This window comes from Nomascus leucogenys, chromosome 2, assembly GCF_006542625.1.
Source record: "Nomascus leucogenys isolate Asia chromosome 2, Asia_NLE_v1, whole genome shotgun sequence".
Classification (NCBI taxonomy): Eukaryota; Metazoa; Chordata; class Mammalia; order Primates; family Hylobatidae; genus Nomascus; species Nomascus leucogenys.
In genome coordinates, this window is record NC_044382.1 from 68952525 (window position 1) to 68969229 (window position 16705).

The window sequence follows — 16705 nt, forward strand, 5'->3', positions numbered from 1 at the left end:
GTTAAAAAAAAAAAATCCCTTTTTTCCTTGTCCTTGTTCAGATTCCATGAAACACGCAAAGAATAACAGGATGGACAACACCCAGCCCACTTCTCTCGCCCCCTATCTCTTAAGGCTCACACTCAGGACTATTCCTTAGGAACCTTCACTTCTACTACAATCAGAAAATTGATCCCTAACTTCTGGGCCAGAGTTCTAGAAACGCAAAAAACATTCTCCTGCTTCCTTCAAGGAGAAGCCTGAGGGATCCTTGAAAGATCAAGGGGACAGTGTATCTGGCTGCAACTGGAATGCCTGCCGGGTTGGGCCCAGGGGATCCCTTTTTCAGCAAAATCACCCCAACACCTTATTACTGAAAGTCTAACCCACCAGGCAAAACCAAGGAACAGCATGCACCAAACTACAGCTGTACCAAAAAGGTGCACCTTTCCAACATTTAAACATAAAGGTAAGGGAGGTGAGGAGAGCCGAGTGAGTATTTGACATCATCTGTCTTCTGAGAAGCTTGCATATTTTAGGCCAAAGCCATGGTGCAGAGAAAGACATTTGGCCAAAGAGTTGTCTTTGCTGTGTCTGTCTGGATAAAGCTGCCATTTCTGGGCATCCTGGTTCAAGGATGGTTTATGGAAGCTTTGCCCCCTTATGCAGAGTACTTAGGAATTAATGGGGAAATTTTCCATTCACCTTCATAACTGGCAAATACTTCAACAGCAGTTTCTCAAAAACCACCAATGGAGAAAGGCCACCCCTTAAGTTGAGGTTCACAGCTCCTTCCAGTTGATGGACTTCTTGCTGGACTTGGGTAGCAGCTCATTGGTTTTAGAAAAGTGTCTACATCCAGTTGGGTGTGGTGGCTCACACCTGTAATCCTAGCACTTTGGGAGACGAACGTGGGTGGATCACTTGAGGTCAGGAGTTCAAAACCAGCTTGGTCATCATGGTGAAACCCAGGTCTCTACTAAAAATACAAAAAATTAGCTGGGCATGGTGGTGCACACCTGTAATCCCAGCTAATCAGGAGGCTGAGGCAGGAGAATCATTAGAACCCGGGAGGTGGAGGTTGCAGTGAGCTGAGATTGTGCCACTGCACTTCAGTCTGGGTGAAACAGCAAGACTCCATTTCAAAAAAAAAGAAAGAAAGAAAGAAAGAAAAAAAGAAGAAAGAAAGAAAGAAAGAAGAAAGGAAAAAAGAAAGAAAGAAAGAAAAAGAAAGAAAGAAAGAAAGAAAGAAAGAAAGAAAGAAAGAAAGAAAGAAAGAAAGAAAGAGAAAGAAAGAAAGAAAAATGTCTACATCCAAAGAACCTCTATATGCAGACAATAGACCACAGGGAGGGATGAGCTAGCTGCAGAATGTGGTGCTGTTTCCTATCCATGGCACTGCCCTTCTTCTGAGCATAAGAGCCCCAGAGCAAGAAGACAAGCCGGTTCGAGTTCTGTTGTAGCCAGGACACAACTGCGTCAGTGAGTTGCTCCCAGCCTCTCTCCTTATGAGAACTGGCTTGATGGTCCAGAATAGTGAGACAGCATTGAGTAAAAGAACCCCTTGTTTGGCCCACCCAGATAAATCTCCATGCTGAGGGTGAGCAAAACCATCTATGTCTGCAGACAACAATTTTTAAACATTTTCTGAGCTGGGCGGAGGTGGAACAGGTCTTTGCACATGAAAGCAGAGCCTGTAAGCTTGACTGGGTCCATGATATGGATCCTGTCTCGGAATGAGAACCTTCACATCTCTTATGTCACACATATGGGTCTAGGTGAAAACTTGGTGTGGGGGTGAATAAACAATGTAATGTCTGCTTTATTCTGCACAAATACCATTACCTTTATAAAATACTGTTTCCTGAACTGCACTGAGGTACTTCTTCCAACTCTCACCAAAACCCATGGGTAGTTGTGGACCATGAGTCTGTGTTGGGCCATGAGTCTGGGAAGAGCCCTGGTCTTCCTCCTTTAGATGTGAACCCACTGCTCACTGCTCAGGAGTGAGGAGGACAGCAGGCTGCACTCAACCTGCCTGGCCCTGGCTGTCTTGATGGGGTGGGCCTCTGCATCTTAGTTCTCCTAAGCTACAGCTGCCTTTCCAGTCCCCATGTCAGCTGGCTTGAGACTGTGGGAAAGAGACTTCCCAGCCAGACGGGGAGAGAGGAAGCAGTAGAGTGTCTTCTGGCTGTTCATCCCAGGGCTGAGGAGCAAGCAAATACACAGCACAGGGACCCATGAGGCTTCCACTGGCTGTAGCAGTCAGCAATTCAATTTTTTTTAAATTAACTGCATATTTTTATCTGGGTCTCACATTATTTCACTGTGATTTGGGGGTTGTGATGGTTTATTTTATGTCAACTTGACTGGGCTAAGGGATGCCCACATAGCTGATGAAACATTATTTCTGGGCATCCCTTAATATCTGTGCGGGTGTTTCTGGAAGAGATCTGCATTTGGGTTGGTGGACAGAGTAAAGCAGATGGCCTTCACCAATGCAGGTGTGCATCACCCAATTCATCGAGGGCCCAGAGAGAACAAAAAAGCAGAGGAAAGGTGAGTTTGCTCTCTGCTTGAGCTGGGACACCCAACTTCTCTTGCCCTCAGAGGTCAGCACCTCTGGTTCTGGGTCCCACTCAAATGGGAACTGACACTGTCAGCCCCTCCCTACTCCCACCCTTGTTTCTGAAGCTTGCAGACTAGGGCAAACTGCACCAAGAAGTTTCCTGCTTCTCCAGCTTGCCAGTGGAGCAGAGGGCAGGCTGTGGGACTTCCCAGCCTCTGTAATCATATGAGCCAGTTCCTGTACTGGTTCCATTTCTCTGGAAATCCCTAAGACAGGAGTCAAACATTAGCCAGATTTTACTAAGCTGTTGACAAAGTTTTCAATTGGGGTTGGAGAAAACTATTTCTCTACATCACAGGACAAACTGTCCTCATTTCTGTTACTAAACATTCCTATCAATTCCTGCTGTTGTCATCAGCCACTAGCACCAATGTCTGACAGCAGCAGAGATTTCCAGGGGCCTTGGTGCACTCCAGTGCTGGCCTAACTTGGGGCACCTTAGGCAAATTGCATAACCTCTCTGAACCTCAGTTTCTCTGCTGTAAGATGGAAATTCTGTCAAGGCCTATTCCACAAATGGGTCATTATGAAGATTTAAAAAAAAAACCTAATTGTCCGAACTTTAATCTTGGCGCAGAGTAGGGCTCAACAAAAGCTACTGTCTCTTTTTCTGTGTAGTTGCTTCCAGTGCTCCAGTTGCTTCTGGGTCAGACAATGCAGTAAATGTCTGGACAACTATAGCCATGAACATGTAGTGTTCATGTAAATGTAAGGGCCAGGGGAGAGTCAATTATCAGCATAAGGATGATAGGCAAGTCTCTCTCCATAGAAATTTTTTCTTATAATATTCCAAAGCATTATAATGCTCTGTGTCCTCCATTATCCTAGTTATTACCTGGAGTAATAGGAATGAGCTGTTGCTGACAACAGTGTTACTCATGAGCACATGACTGTTGGTCGACAGCTCTGTGCAGGGACAGCCTTGTCCAGCTGAAGGAAGTTCACCGTCTAGTGACTTAGGGAAGTAGTAAAAGGAGACAACCAGGTAGTTACCACCCAGACACACACACACACACACACACTTTCAATAAATAATGTAGCTGTTCCCTGTATATCTACCCTTGATATAATTTTTTCTTTGTTTCTGATGAATAGACATAAACCTAAAAAGGAAGTATCCGAAGTATGTCTTGGCCACTTTTACTATATAGATAGATTGATGGGTGGTTAAAATTTCAGTACAGATATCAGTAGGGTCCCTCTGCTTCTTATAATCTAACTAAGAGTGGGTTAGGCTATGGAATGTCTGTGACCTTCAAGAGTCCTCTGATTTTTTTTTTTTTTTTTTTTTTTTTTTTTTTTTTTTTTTTTTTTTGAGAAGGAGTCTTGCTCTTTCACCCAGGCTGGAGTGCAGTGGCGCGATCTCGGCTCACTGCAAGCTCTGCCCCCCGAGGTTCACGCCATTCTCCTGCCTCAGCCTCCCGCGTAGCTGGGACTACAGGCGCCCGCCACCTCGCCCGGCTAATTTTTTGTATTTTTAATAGAGATGGGGTTTCACCATGTTAGCCAGGATGGTCTCGATCTCCTGACCTCGTGATCCACCCGCCTCGGCCTCCCAAAGTGCTGGGATTACAGGCATGAGCCACCGTGCCCGGCCTTGAGTCCTCTGATTTTTAGAATCACTTCTGACTCCAGGCACCCTACTTCTGCTGATTTGCAGAATTTTGGGAACCATCTGAGTCTTTCCAGTTTCTAATTGTCCAAACCAATCTGGAAGCCAGAAGGCAAAGGTACCCATGGATTTAGTTGACACAGCTGAGCCTCCCAGCACAGAAAGCAGGGTGGAGCTGAAGATGCTAGTGCAATATGTGAGCATGTGTGCGTATACAATATGCCGAGTGGGTTTGGGTGATAGAGTCCCTTATGTGTCTGTATAGGATTGGGAGTGGAGTGCACTGGTGCATCCCTGACCAGTTGGAGATGGGAGAAGCATGGGGTGTTCCCTTCCAAGGTTCCAATTCCCTTCCTCAGATGGACTCTTGAATTCAGCTAAACGAGACAGCAGAGGAAAACAGCTGGCTGATCCATGACTTTTCTGGCTTCTTGGCTGATTTCAAGTTCCCTGGGCCCTCCCTAGGTGTAAGTGTCACCTCAGTGGAGCAGACCCTGAGTGACACAGCAAGTAAGATGCAGAGGGGATGGGAAGCTCTGATGGGAATCAGGATGTAAAGGGAGCCCATCTCAGGACAGGGGCCTTTGCAACAAATCAGGCCAGAGAGGGCGGTCCAGCATGCAGCGTTCACCTGAGAGGAGAAAACATCACCCGGTGGGCAAAGACTGAGAATATGCAGTAGCTGAGGGGTTCTCAGGACCTCTCACCTGCTTCCCCATGGGCTTAGGCCATCTCCTCATCTGCTCATGGGGTTCTCTCAGACAGATCTGCCCTCCCACTCATACTTCCTTCATTTCCCAACACATCTGCTTAACATCTTGATCCCTCCTCTTAGGCACTTTTGTTTTATCACCTAATTTTTAATTGTCTTCCCCACTTCTAATCTCACCTTCCCTCAAAACACTTCTCATCGCCTCCATGAGGTCTGTCACTCCCAGGGATGTTATTCTGACCGTATAAACCTATAAAACCATATCCGAACACGATAACCTAATTTGAAGGTGTCATCCAACATCCTGCTACACTCAGCTTAGTCCCCTAGCACTAGCTGGCTCTGCTCACAGCCCTAGGAAAGAAACTCTTTCCTACCTATATGACACCACACTCATAGGTCACAGCCAATTGTGTCAGGTGCATTTACTGACTCTGGAGAAGACAAGCCATGGGTGGCCAGTGCCCACTCACATCTGTTATTGCCCAACTCTTTGAACAATTGAGGGAGTTTGGAACAGAGTCAAGTCAGCATAGAGAACTAGAGAGATGTCTCTGGACAGTGAGATCCCCATCACTGTCCTCTGTCCATTCTTCTTTCTTTTTTTTTTTTTAGCTTGGTCACCCACCCAGGCTGGAGTGCAGTGGCGTGATCTCAGCTCACTGCAATGTCTGCCTCCTGGGTTCAAGCAATTCTCCTGCCTCAGCTTCCCAAGTAGCTAGGGTTACAGGCACCCACCACCATGCTCGGCTAATTTTTTTATATTTTTAGTAGAGACGGGGTTTCACCATGTTGGCCAGGCTGGTCTCGAACTCCTGACCTCAGGCGATCCACTTGCCTCAGCCTCCCAAAGTGCTGGGATTACAGGTATGAACCACTGTGCCCAGCCTGCCCATCCTTCTTAAGTCCCATTTGTTTTAGTCTGTGGTTTTAAACCAGAATGCAAAGCTGGACTGCAGATCACCTAGTTAGGCACCATTTTCTTTGTCTGTTGATCCAGGTAAACGGTTTGGTGAGTTTCACTGATACCCATCAGGAGTTTAAAGACAAAGGGCGAGAGAGTCATGGGGTCCACGCTTTGGCCACATTCTGGCTGGGCCCACCCTACACCAAGAAGTTGTCTTTATAACGCTTTCTTTATAAAACCTTATATAACATATATATTATACATATATATCTATATGTAACTTTATAAGGTTTTCTTTATAAAACCCAGTCATTGAAGATTTCTCTTTTGTATTTTTAAATAATAGTCATTTTCATCTGAATAGCTCATCAGAAAGCCTGTGGGGACAAGGACAGCAGTTAAAGAGTCTGTGTGTATCCACACTGGAGCAGCAGCCTGGAATAGCCAGAGAACTTGGGCTTTGAACTCACACGAAACTAGGTGCAAATCTAAGCTCCAACACTTCCCAGCCATGACTTTGGGCAAGATGTTTGAACTCACTCATTTATTTACTCAGCAAATATCTGTTGAGCCCCTACTATGGCCTGACTAGGTGCTAAGCACTGGGGCTATAGCAGAAATAAAACAGACATGCTCTGCCTCTACTAAGCTTCAACATAGCAAAGAACTAAGCAGTTACCCTGTCTGTTTTGTTAAGACAATAACTATTGTAAGAGCTATTGTGAAATCAGAATATATATATATATATATATATATATATATATATATATATACATATACACATACACATACATATACACACTCACATACACACCACAGGCCTCCATCAACATGACCTTGTTCCCTTTTGAGTGAAACAGCTTCTGGGCAGCTTGATGCTTTCTAGATATTGGCCTCCTGGCTATGTCTGCATATTTTCTTCAATATCTAAAAAGTACTTATTGAGTGTCAATAATCTGCCTGGCACTGTTCCAGGCACTTGGGACACATCAGTGAACAAGACAAAGTCCCCAGGCTCATGGAGGTGCTAGATGGAGCCAAACGATGAATCCCTGACATAACAAAGACATAAATTGTGCACTGTCTCAGTTCCCAAGTCCCCTCAAGCAGACTCTGAGACAAGAGCTGGTGCAGGGATATTACCTGGGAGGTCATTCTAGGAAGCACAGGTGAGGAAGAGGGATGGGGAGGCAAGGCAGGGAAGAGAAAGATAATTAAAAACACATTAGTAGTCTGGGCAACATGACCAAACTCCATCGCTACTAAAAACAAAAAAAAATTAGCTGGACACGATGGTACATGCCTGTAGTCCTATCTACTTGGGAGGTTGAGGTGGGAGGATCACCTGAGCTTGGGAGGCAGAGGTTATAGTGAGCCAAGATTGCACCATAGCACTCCAGCCTGGGCGACAGAGCAAAACCCTGTCTCAAATAAACAAACAAACAAAAAGCATCAGTGAGCCGAGGGTTAGGGTTAGAGTTAGCCTGTTTTTAAACATCATAAGCATCAAATTATACAGGATGTATGGATGTCGTACTTTGTCCTACTCTTTCTGCTCAGTCAACATAATGGGTGTGAGATCCTTCCATGTCCCTGGATTGGTCTGAAGATTGCTCCTTCTCATTGCAGCACAGTAGTCCACCATGTGACTCTACCATAATTCACTTCCCAGCCCAGGGCCTTTGCATTGTTTCTAATTTGGGGCTGTAAACACTGCTCTGAAAGTCTCTCTTAGATGAACACATGCTCATTTCTATTTGGTATTTAGCCAGTGAAGCAGAATAGAGTCTGGAGACAGGGAAACTAAGGCTGATTTGTGCTGACTTCCTAGAACTGGATCCAAAGGAAAAGCCCACCTTTCTATACCCAAGTAACAAAAGAATAAGAGGCTACTCCCTTTGCACTGCCTTGCAGATGAAAAATGAAAAGTACCTGTAATTGGTCACCTCCCGCAACCAATCAGGCTGGTCATGGGGCCAGGTCTTCATGTTTAACTTTGTAACTTCACTTCACCCTCTGATTGGTCGCCTCCTGTGACCAATCAGACTGGTTGCAGGCCACGTCTTCATTTACATAGGGTGTAACCAAGTAACCAATGGGAAACTCTGGTGGATATTTAAACTCCAGAAAATTCTGTAACCAACGCTCTTGAACCACTTGCTCGAACCAGCTCCTACTCTGTGGAGTGAATTTTTGTGTACATATATCTGTGCTTTCGTTGCTTCATTCCTTCATTGCTTTCTTTGTGCGTTTTGTCCAATTTTTTGTTCAAAACGCCAAGAATTTGGATGACTTGTAGTCAAGACCCTCCACTGGTAACACCGGGAGTGGAATTGTTGGATTGTAGAGTTTGCATAGATTCAGCTTTGGAAAATAATTAGCAGATGTTTTACAGGCCAATTCTGAAAAAAAGAAAATAGTTACAGGTTTGACTGTTTTATACTCAACATGAAAATAGTTTGTAGACAGTCCCATATGGGGTTAAAAATAAATATTTTTACAGCTGAAATGACTTACTCTATTAAGAAGAAGAATGTCAGTGAGAAAATTGGCTCTCTTGTTGGCCAATATCCAGGCCTTTGAGGAACCCCTGAGGAAGCGTCTTCCTCATTTGTCACTTTAAAATTAAAACATGCCATAGGGGGACAGCTGGAGGAATGCAAGTGTCTCAAATGCCGTCTTTTATCCCCCCAAAGGTGTCTCTCCGCTCCAATTTCCAAAAATTCACATCTCACCTCCACCATTTTCAGGCTCAGGGAAGATGTTTATTGTTCAGTAGATACCTGTAAGCATCAAGATTTGGGGAGTAGTAGGATATGGAGCAGTTGTAAGGATGCGAATTCTTGATTCAGACACACCAGGTACTAAAGCTTGAATCCTAGCGAGTGATCTTGGATGAATTAGTTCCCCTTTTGGGTTCTGGTTTCTTCATCCACAAAATGGACAAAACAACAGTTCTTGTCATTGAGAGAGATTATGGAAAGGACTGTCTGAAATGCATGAAAAGGAATTAGCATAGGGCTAGCACCTAATTCTCAGAAAACATTAACTGCAATCAGCATCATCGCTGTGGTCATTTGTATTTGCCAGCTGTCAGAGTGGGGATGTTCCCAGCTGTGCAGCACTCAAGTGGGCACTGAAGGTTCATTCTCCCCACCTCTTTCTTCCATGCGGCAACTAAGTCATCACTCTCCCCACCCCCAGCTCTCTGCGGTAGCAGAAGAATCCAGGCTACAAGTGCCAGAATCACATCACACTGAGCTTGCTAATCCTTTTTGCCCTCAGATGTGGTTAGCTAGGGAGGGGAAAGGCAAGAGGAGGGAGGCTGGCAAGTTGCAAACCCAGGACAACAAAGCTGAGCTGCCTGAAGCCTGCAGCCGGGAGCAAACGGAAACAAATTAGTTCAATCCCAGAATGTAAACCGGCATTGACAAAGATGCATGGAAAAGCCATGCAAGGAAAGCCTGCTGCAATTTCTCATCTAGTTAGCAGAGGGATCAATGCCACAGGCACAGGCCCCGTAGAAGACACCGCGTGCGGCAGCATGTGCAGGCCCTGGGGCCTGGGACCCCCTTTGGGGCTCCCAGATGCATCAGGTGCCAAGATCAGCTTTGGCGGAAGAGGACTTGCCCTCAGATGTTCTAGTCCATGTATTATAGTGCCTGAGAGTCCTGCATGACAGCTTGATTCAGGGATATAGAATTTTAGGACTTGGAGGATATTTTGTCCAGAGATTTTTATATTCTAGAATTCTATGAATGTGCACTGGGGGCTAGGAGGATGCTGTGTAGATAGGGAAACACTGAATAATAGGTGGGCTCCCAGCTTCAAACAGAGCTGTCATCTGTTTCGGATTGGGATGAACCATATGAAATTGCCATTTTTATTGGCCAAAAGCAGCTCATTATTGACAATTTCATTTGGTGACATGAGGTGCAGGCTGGATTTGATCCTGAGCAAGCCACCAGCTCCAGGAGGATGGGACAGTGGGGCGCAAATCACTTCTCCATCTCTGGACCTGAAACAGGACCTGGCATATGCCACAGCTGGAATAGCAAAGGAATGAAGCAGGTGCCAATGCCTTCATGGGTTCTTTCTCTATTCATTCATATATTTGTGAACAATCATTCATTGGTATTAGTATGCATCAGATACTAAGTGCTGGGTTACAACAATTAAGCAGTACTTTGTTTAAATATGGTTAAATTACTTTAGCAGCAGACAGACATTGACCTTCCCTGAGGCCATTTATAGTCCAGTGGGTGAGACAGACATTAAACATACAGTGGCCTGAGTGTTTATTACAATTGCGATAAGTGGTACAAAGGAAAGAGGGCACATAATCCTTCAGTGTTTGATGTGGTTTGGATGTTTTTTCCCCACCAGATCTCACGTTCAAATGTAATCCCCAGTGTTGGAGGTGGGTCTCATGCTAAGTGTTTGGGTCATGGGGACAAATCCCTCATGAATTTGGGTGCTGTCCTCAGATAATGAGTGAGTTCTGGCTCTGAGTTCACACAAGATCTAGTTGTTTAAAAGAGTGTGGCACCTCCCCCCTCTGTCTGGCTCCTCCTCTCACCCTGTGATACTCTGGCTCTCCCTTTGCCTTTCACCATGATTGGAAGCTTTCTGAGGCCTCACCAGAAGCAGATGCCAGCACTATACTTCCTGTACAGATTGCAGAACGGTGAGCCCAAATAAACCACTTTTCTTTATAAATTACCCAGCCTCAGGTGTTCCTTTACAGTAATGCAAGAACAAACTAACATAGTACTCATTAGGTGCAAAGTGCAAGGGTGGCCACTGGGAAGGTTACAGTGGTAAGATGCTGCCCAGCTGCCGAGAGAAGAAAGTGTAGTAGACAGTATTGTGCTCACAAAGATTTGGTATCTCTCCTTTGGAAGAATTGTCCTTACCTCATCTATTGAGCTCAGGCACGGCCAGGTGACTTGTTTTAGCCAATGAAATGGGAGCATGAGTGACTTATCATCTCCAGGCAGAAGATTCAAGCCTCGGTGTGCCATGCTGTCTTTTCCTGCTGCCACACACTGCTGCTTCTTTAGCTAGGGTCCTGGAATACAGGCCCTGGGAAGCAGAGTCCTCAGCCCTTCCCAATGGGTGCGAAAACCGCCTAATAATTTCAGGTTGTTTGTTTCAGACTGTTTCAGCATAAGCTTGTCTGACTAACAGCAGTCATCCATGCTCTTGCCCTAATCTAACATGAAACCATGTTATAGATTTCCATATTCCTCTCCAGTGCCAAGTACAGTAGCTTCCATGTGGTAAGTACCAGTAAATGATTGTGAATGAACAATTCAGCACAGGATGTGGTAATTGCCCTAAAAGAAGGACAAATGTGGTGTCCTGAGAGTTCAGAGAAGGGAGAGCTCAACTTTAAGCTCCAGAATGAGAGCATCTTGAGCACAGACCGACCCTAAATGCTGAGTAAATAACAATGAGTTTTACAATCACTGTTATCATTCCAGTCCAGCTGTGTTTGGGGAATGGCTTGCAGGTGAGTGAGAGTGGAGCACATCATACTGTCCGTGGTCTTTCTTTATACTCCAGAGGGCATGAACTCTAGTAGCTGTGGCCTTATGTTCTTAGAGCCTCATGATCAGAGAAGAGCATGCATCCTTCTCAGCTCGAATTTTTTAAATCCCAGGGAAGACTTCCTATTGACTCAGTTGAAGTCACATGTCTTTTCTTGAACCAATCAATCATTGTGGTCTCTGGGTAAAATCCAGTTGAATAGCCCAGCCAAAATTTGGTCCAAAAAGAACAGTATCTGTTCTAGGAAGAACAGAGTCAGCGTCATCGTGAGTCAGGCAGGCTCCCCATTTTTATAAGTTTAATGCAATCATTTATTGAGTACTTACTGCTGTATGGAAGACTCTGTGCTTGGCACTGTGGAGGAATATAGAAGACATAGAAGCAGAAGTGGTATTAGGAGTTGAGGAGGCAGAGGCAAGGAAAAAGTAAAGCCCAGACTGAGTCCAGCCCCTACTGCACAGACACTCCCTCTGGGCTGCCCTGCCCTGGAATGTCTCTCCACCAGAAAGCTCTGGTCCCCTCCCAGCACAGCCCCCAAAGAGCTAAAAATCAAGGCCACTCACTCCTGAGCCTGACAGCCAAGCTGGATGAGAATGAATGGGGCTCTGGGAGGCATCTTGCAGCTCTCTCGACAATGCTCTGCCCCGTACACTCTGTTCTCGTGGTTTCTGTCTCCTCTTCTGTGTTTACAGGGTTGGGCAGCTGCTACAGCCCTTGCCTCTTCCCTGAGTGCCTCAGAGTGACAGAGATGAAGAAGCTACTTGGCTCTGGGAAGTGTGGCCTGGCTCTGATATGGTTTGGCTTTGTGTCCCCACCTAAATCTCATCTGGAATTGTAATCCCCCACATGTAGAGGGAGGGAGGTGATTGGATCATGGGGGCAGTTTCCCTCATGCTGTTCTCATGATAGTGAGTGAGTTCTCATGAGATTTGATGGTTTTATAAGTGTATGGAAAGCTCCTCCTTTGCTCACTCTTCTCTCTCTTGCTGCCTTGTGAAGAAGGTGACTGCTTCCCCTTCTGCCATGATTATGAGTTTCCTGAGGCCTCCCCAGCCATGAGGAACTGTAAGTCCATTAAAGCTCCTTTGTTTGTAAATTACCCAGTCTCAGGTATTTCTTTATAGCAGTGTGAGAATGAACTAATACAGTGTGAGAACTAATACAGTCTGAGAATGAACTAATAACAGTGTGAGAACAAACTACAGGCTCTGTCCACAGTCAGCACTGTGCAGTAGGCACTGAAGTGAGAGAGAACTAGGTCTCACCAGAGCCCTGTCACTCACAAGCTGGCTAGCCTGGGATGTTAGAGCAACTGGGAATGTGCTGGGCAGTACGTAGCATTAAAATAGGACTGCAGTGACAAAAACAAATCAGGGTTTATTTTTCATACAAACAAGAAGTTTAGCTTTAGTGGCTCAACCACTAAAGGGCCACCAACTCTGAAACTCTTTGGACCTTTTCATTTTGCAAGCTGGCCTCTGTAGTGCTAGGCATTGCATCTGCAGATGAGCACCGAAGAGGGGTTTAGGGCGGGGCAAAGGCAGTGGGACATGTCTTGTCTGTCTCTTTTTATCAGGAGAGCAAAACCTTTCCCAGAGACTTCCAACAGGCTTAGATCTCATTGACCAGATCAAAAGAAACAGGGAAAACAGATATTTTGCTTCTTCAGTCTTCATAGTGGAAGACAACAGTGAAAAAAGTATTGGGAACAACCATAGGTCAGCCAGGTGTCCGTGTCTGCTCCAGGAAGTTACCTTCTTAGCCCCATGCACTAGTTTCCCAGAGATTCCAGAACAAAAGACTGCAAACTTTGAGTAGCTTAAAAAACAGAAGTTTTTTGCCTCACAGTTCCAGAGGCAAGAAGTCCAAGACTGGTGTTTACAATGTTGGCTCCTTCTGGGGGCTGAGAGGGAGGATCTGCTCCCAGCCCCTGCTCCAGCTTCCCAGGGCTGGCTGGCCATCTTTGGCGTTCCTTGGCTTGGAGAAGCATCACCCTGATTCCTGCCTTCATCACCACATGGTGTTCTCCCCAGGTTTGTGTCTGCTTCCACATTTCCCCTCTTCATCAGGACTCCAGTCTTATTGGATTACAGCCCACCCTAATGATCCCACTTTAACTTCAGTATCTCTGTAAAGACCTTGCCTCCAGATAAGGTCACATTCTGAGATACTGGGGGCTAGGAAGTCAACATATAAATTTGAGGGGGACATAGTTCAACCCATAACAGTCCCGTTTCTTAATCTATAAAATGAGTATAACAAGAGTTCCTGCCCCACGCTGGTTGTAAGACTTACACAGGGTGATCCACATAAGGAACTCCCGTCAACGCTGGCCCAGAGTGAGGACCCAATACACAGCTGCTGTGCGTGGCTCCCGGGGCTCTGCACCTCTAGGGCTGAGGCCAAGGTCAGGGCCAATGAAAGGAACATGAGGCCAAGAAGGAGAGAGGCCCATCAGTTCCCAGCCCCTAGAGTTTTCCCATGTCCCCAGTGGGACAGACATGACCTGACAACTGACTAGCTGGCCCTCATGATCCAAGATGGCCCCATCCTCGGCTGCTCAGGGCAGCTGGCCACCTGAGTCAGTGGGACTTTCATCTATAATCCAGGGTGGCCTCACATACTTGGTCCCACAGAGCTCCCACTTCCAGGAAAGCAACCTTTAGCAGCTCCAAGGGAAAGGTGGAGGAGTGGGCTCCCCAGCCCTCACTTGGCAATCTCTTCTCTTCTGGGCAGTAATGGAATCCACCTCCTCTCCTGGGGGCCATTTCCCACAAGAGCAGGACAGGCTGCGATCTCAGGTTCCAAGGAGCTGCTCTCTCTTCCCACTTGAGTGTTTTGAGTAAATTACAAGGCTCTTTTCAGTGGTGGGGGCTTTATTGTTCTGCCAGGACATCTCCCTTTGTCAAAAACACAATAACTTGTTATAAGTGGTACTTTTTTAGGTTTACCAAGCAGACAGACTAATTGTATCTTTTAATCTGGGTCAAACTGCTCTTGCTTATTACAAATTGGCTCTGAATCCTAAAAATTGGGGCAGGGGGGAAATGTGAGGAGCATTTCCAAATAATTTAGAGGCAGAATTACCTTCAGACAAACATTATGTCGTGTTAGGGAGGAATGCTTACCCAGGCCTCAGCCCAGTTATGCTCTGGTTGGCCCAGAGGGAAGCTGAGGGACAGAGAATGTTCCCTGTTACAGATTCTGGCTACTCATGGAGCTCGTGGATGAGGGGAGCCAATTTGGGCATAGAACCAGGCATTACAGCCTGGATAATGATTCCCAGAAGTATCTGGTCCTGATCCTGTAACCTGTAAATATTACCTTATTTGGAAAAAGGGGTATTCATAGATTTTACAGCATTAGGGAGTTTATGCTGGGTTATTTGGGTGACCCTTAAATGCAATCACAACTGTCCTTATAAGAGAAAGGTGGAGAGAGATTTGACACAGACAGAAGAAGACAGAGCTTAGAGTGATGCAGCCACAAGCCAAGGCTTGCTAGCAGCCACCAGATTCTCCCTAGAGCCTCTGGAGGGACTATGGCCCTGCTGATACCTTAATTTTGGTCTAGTAAAACTGACTCAAGGCCTCTGGCCTCCAGAACTGTAAGAGAATAAATTTTCATTATTTTAAGAAACTAAGTGTGTAGAAATTTGTTACCACAGCTTTAGGAAACTAATGCACCAGGAGATTCCTGTTGATGGCTCCACTCTACCCAAAGAGGACTTTCCAAGGCTGAAGAGGCCCCCAAGAGACATGGAAAGTATCATAGAAAGATTGGCCATTGGCTGGTGGTGTTCTAGCTCCTGTTTGGCTACTTCCTAGTTGTTTGACCCTCTCTGAACCTCAGTTTCTTAATTAGAAAAGTAAGAATAACCAACCTCCTCACTACATTGTTGGAGGATTAAATGACAGGACACACATAAACCAGAAGCTGGCATGTCACCACTGATGATCAGTGAAGGTTACTTTTTTGTTTAATTTTTATTGTTATACCTCTGTTGACTTTCCAGGGGCTATTGTCAGAGTCATCAAGCAGTTTCTTGGGGCACTGTAGACTGTACTCATATCCTCTGCAAACCCCTTAATTTGCCAGGCAGTGCTATTTGTAAACTTCATGGGCTCAGATCATTGAGGGTTAATTTCTCCTGACTCAAAACAGTTTGCAGAAAACGTTGATGCCAATGTAAAGCAAACATGCTCAAGCCAGAAAGGTGACATCCATAACAATGAGGCCAAGTGGGATATTTATTTCATCCAATTCACCAAAAAGAACACTATTTTTGACAAAGGCAATCAAATAATTAGCTATATCCATGCACCTTTGATAATTGTCCTTGGGTTGAGGCAAGGCTGGCCTTAACCATATTCATGATGTGTTTCCAGGGGTACTCCTGGACTACCCACCTTTGAAATACCTTCACTATCAGAACTATAAGTTCCACTGTTGGAGATTTATTCCTTTGGTGAGCTCAAGCATGGACCAATTTAGAGTCAAATATCACTAAGAAGCCAATTCCAGTTATTAATAACTTAATAAATTGAAGTTTACAATTTAAAACCTTCTAGTGTCTTCCTGATGTTTCAGAAAAAAACTACATAATTTTCATGGTCTCCAAGGCCTCCACAATCTGATCTTCTCCTCCTTGCCCTTGTATGTTTCTTCTAGTTGTTCAAATGTTCTATGATCTCCCTCTCTTCTGCCTCAGGCCTTTGCACAAGCTGCTCTATCTGGAGAAGATATTTAAAACATACTGACCTCCTGGGGCTGGGAACTATACAGGGAAGGGGAAGAGTGAACACGAGTATAATGGGACATGGTCCTCAACATGGTCCTCACACTCAAGATGCTTGCCTTCAAGTAGGAGTCACGGCTGAAAAGAACCTGAGAACAGGTAGAGCAAGCAGCCCAGATGCAAGACAGCTAAATGCTACAGGTCTTAGGACCATTTCCTCTCACTTACAGTGGCCCAGCCATGTGGGCCTTCCATCTGCCACCCCAGTGAGTTTGTGGTTCCCCACTTAGGGCCTTGGCTCATCCCTTCACTCTGCCTGGAAGCTTTCTCCCTCATCCCTCCCATGGCTGCTCCCTTCTCACCCTCTCCATCTCAACCACTCCCCATAGAGACTTTCGCTACCATCCCCTTCAAAGTGTGTCCATGCTGTTTTTCTCACTCAGTGTCCCTTCCTTGGTACTTCCTGACATTTAGCACAATTTGAGATTGTATTTTTCTTTGTAGATGGTCTGATTAATGTCTGTCTCCCCTCTTATATCATGAGCTCTGAGAGGCTAGAAAAGGGTCTGTTTGTC

General features: G+C 45.5%; 1 pseudogene; it reads right to left on the reverse strand.

The window, feature by feature from the left end:
* Positions 1-761: 761 nt before the first annotated feature.
* Positions 762-14160, reverse strand: LOC100592753 (annotated as a pseudogene).
* Positions 14161-16705: the final 2545 nt, after the last annotated feature.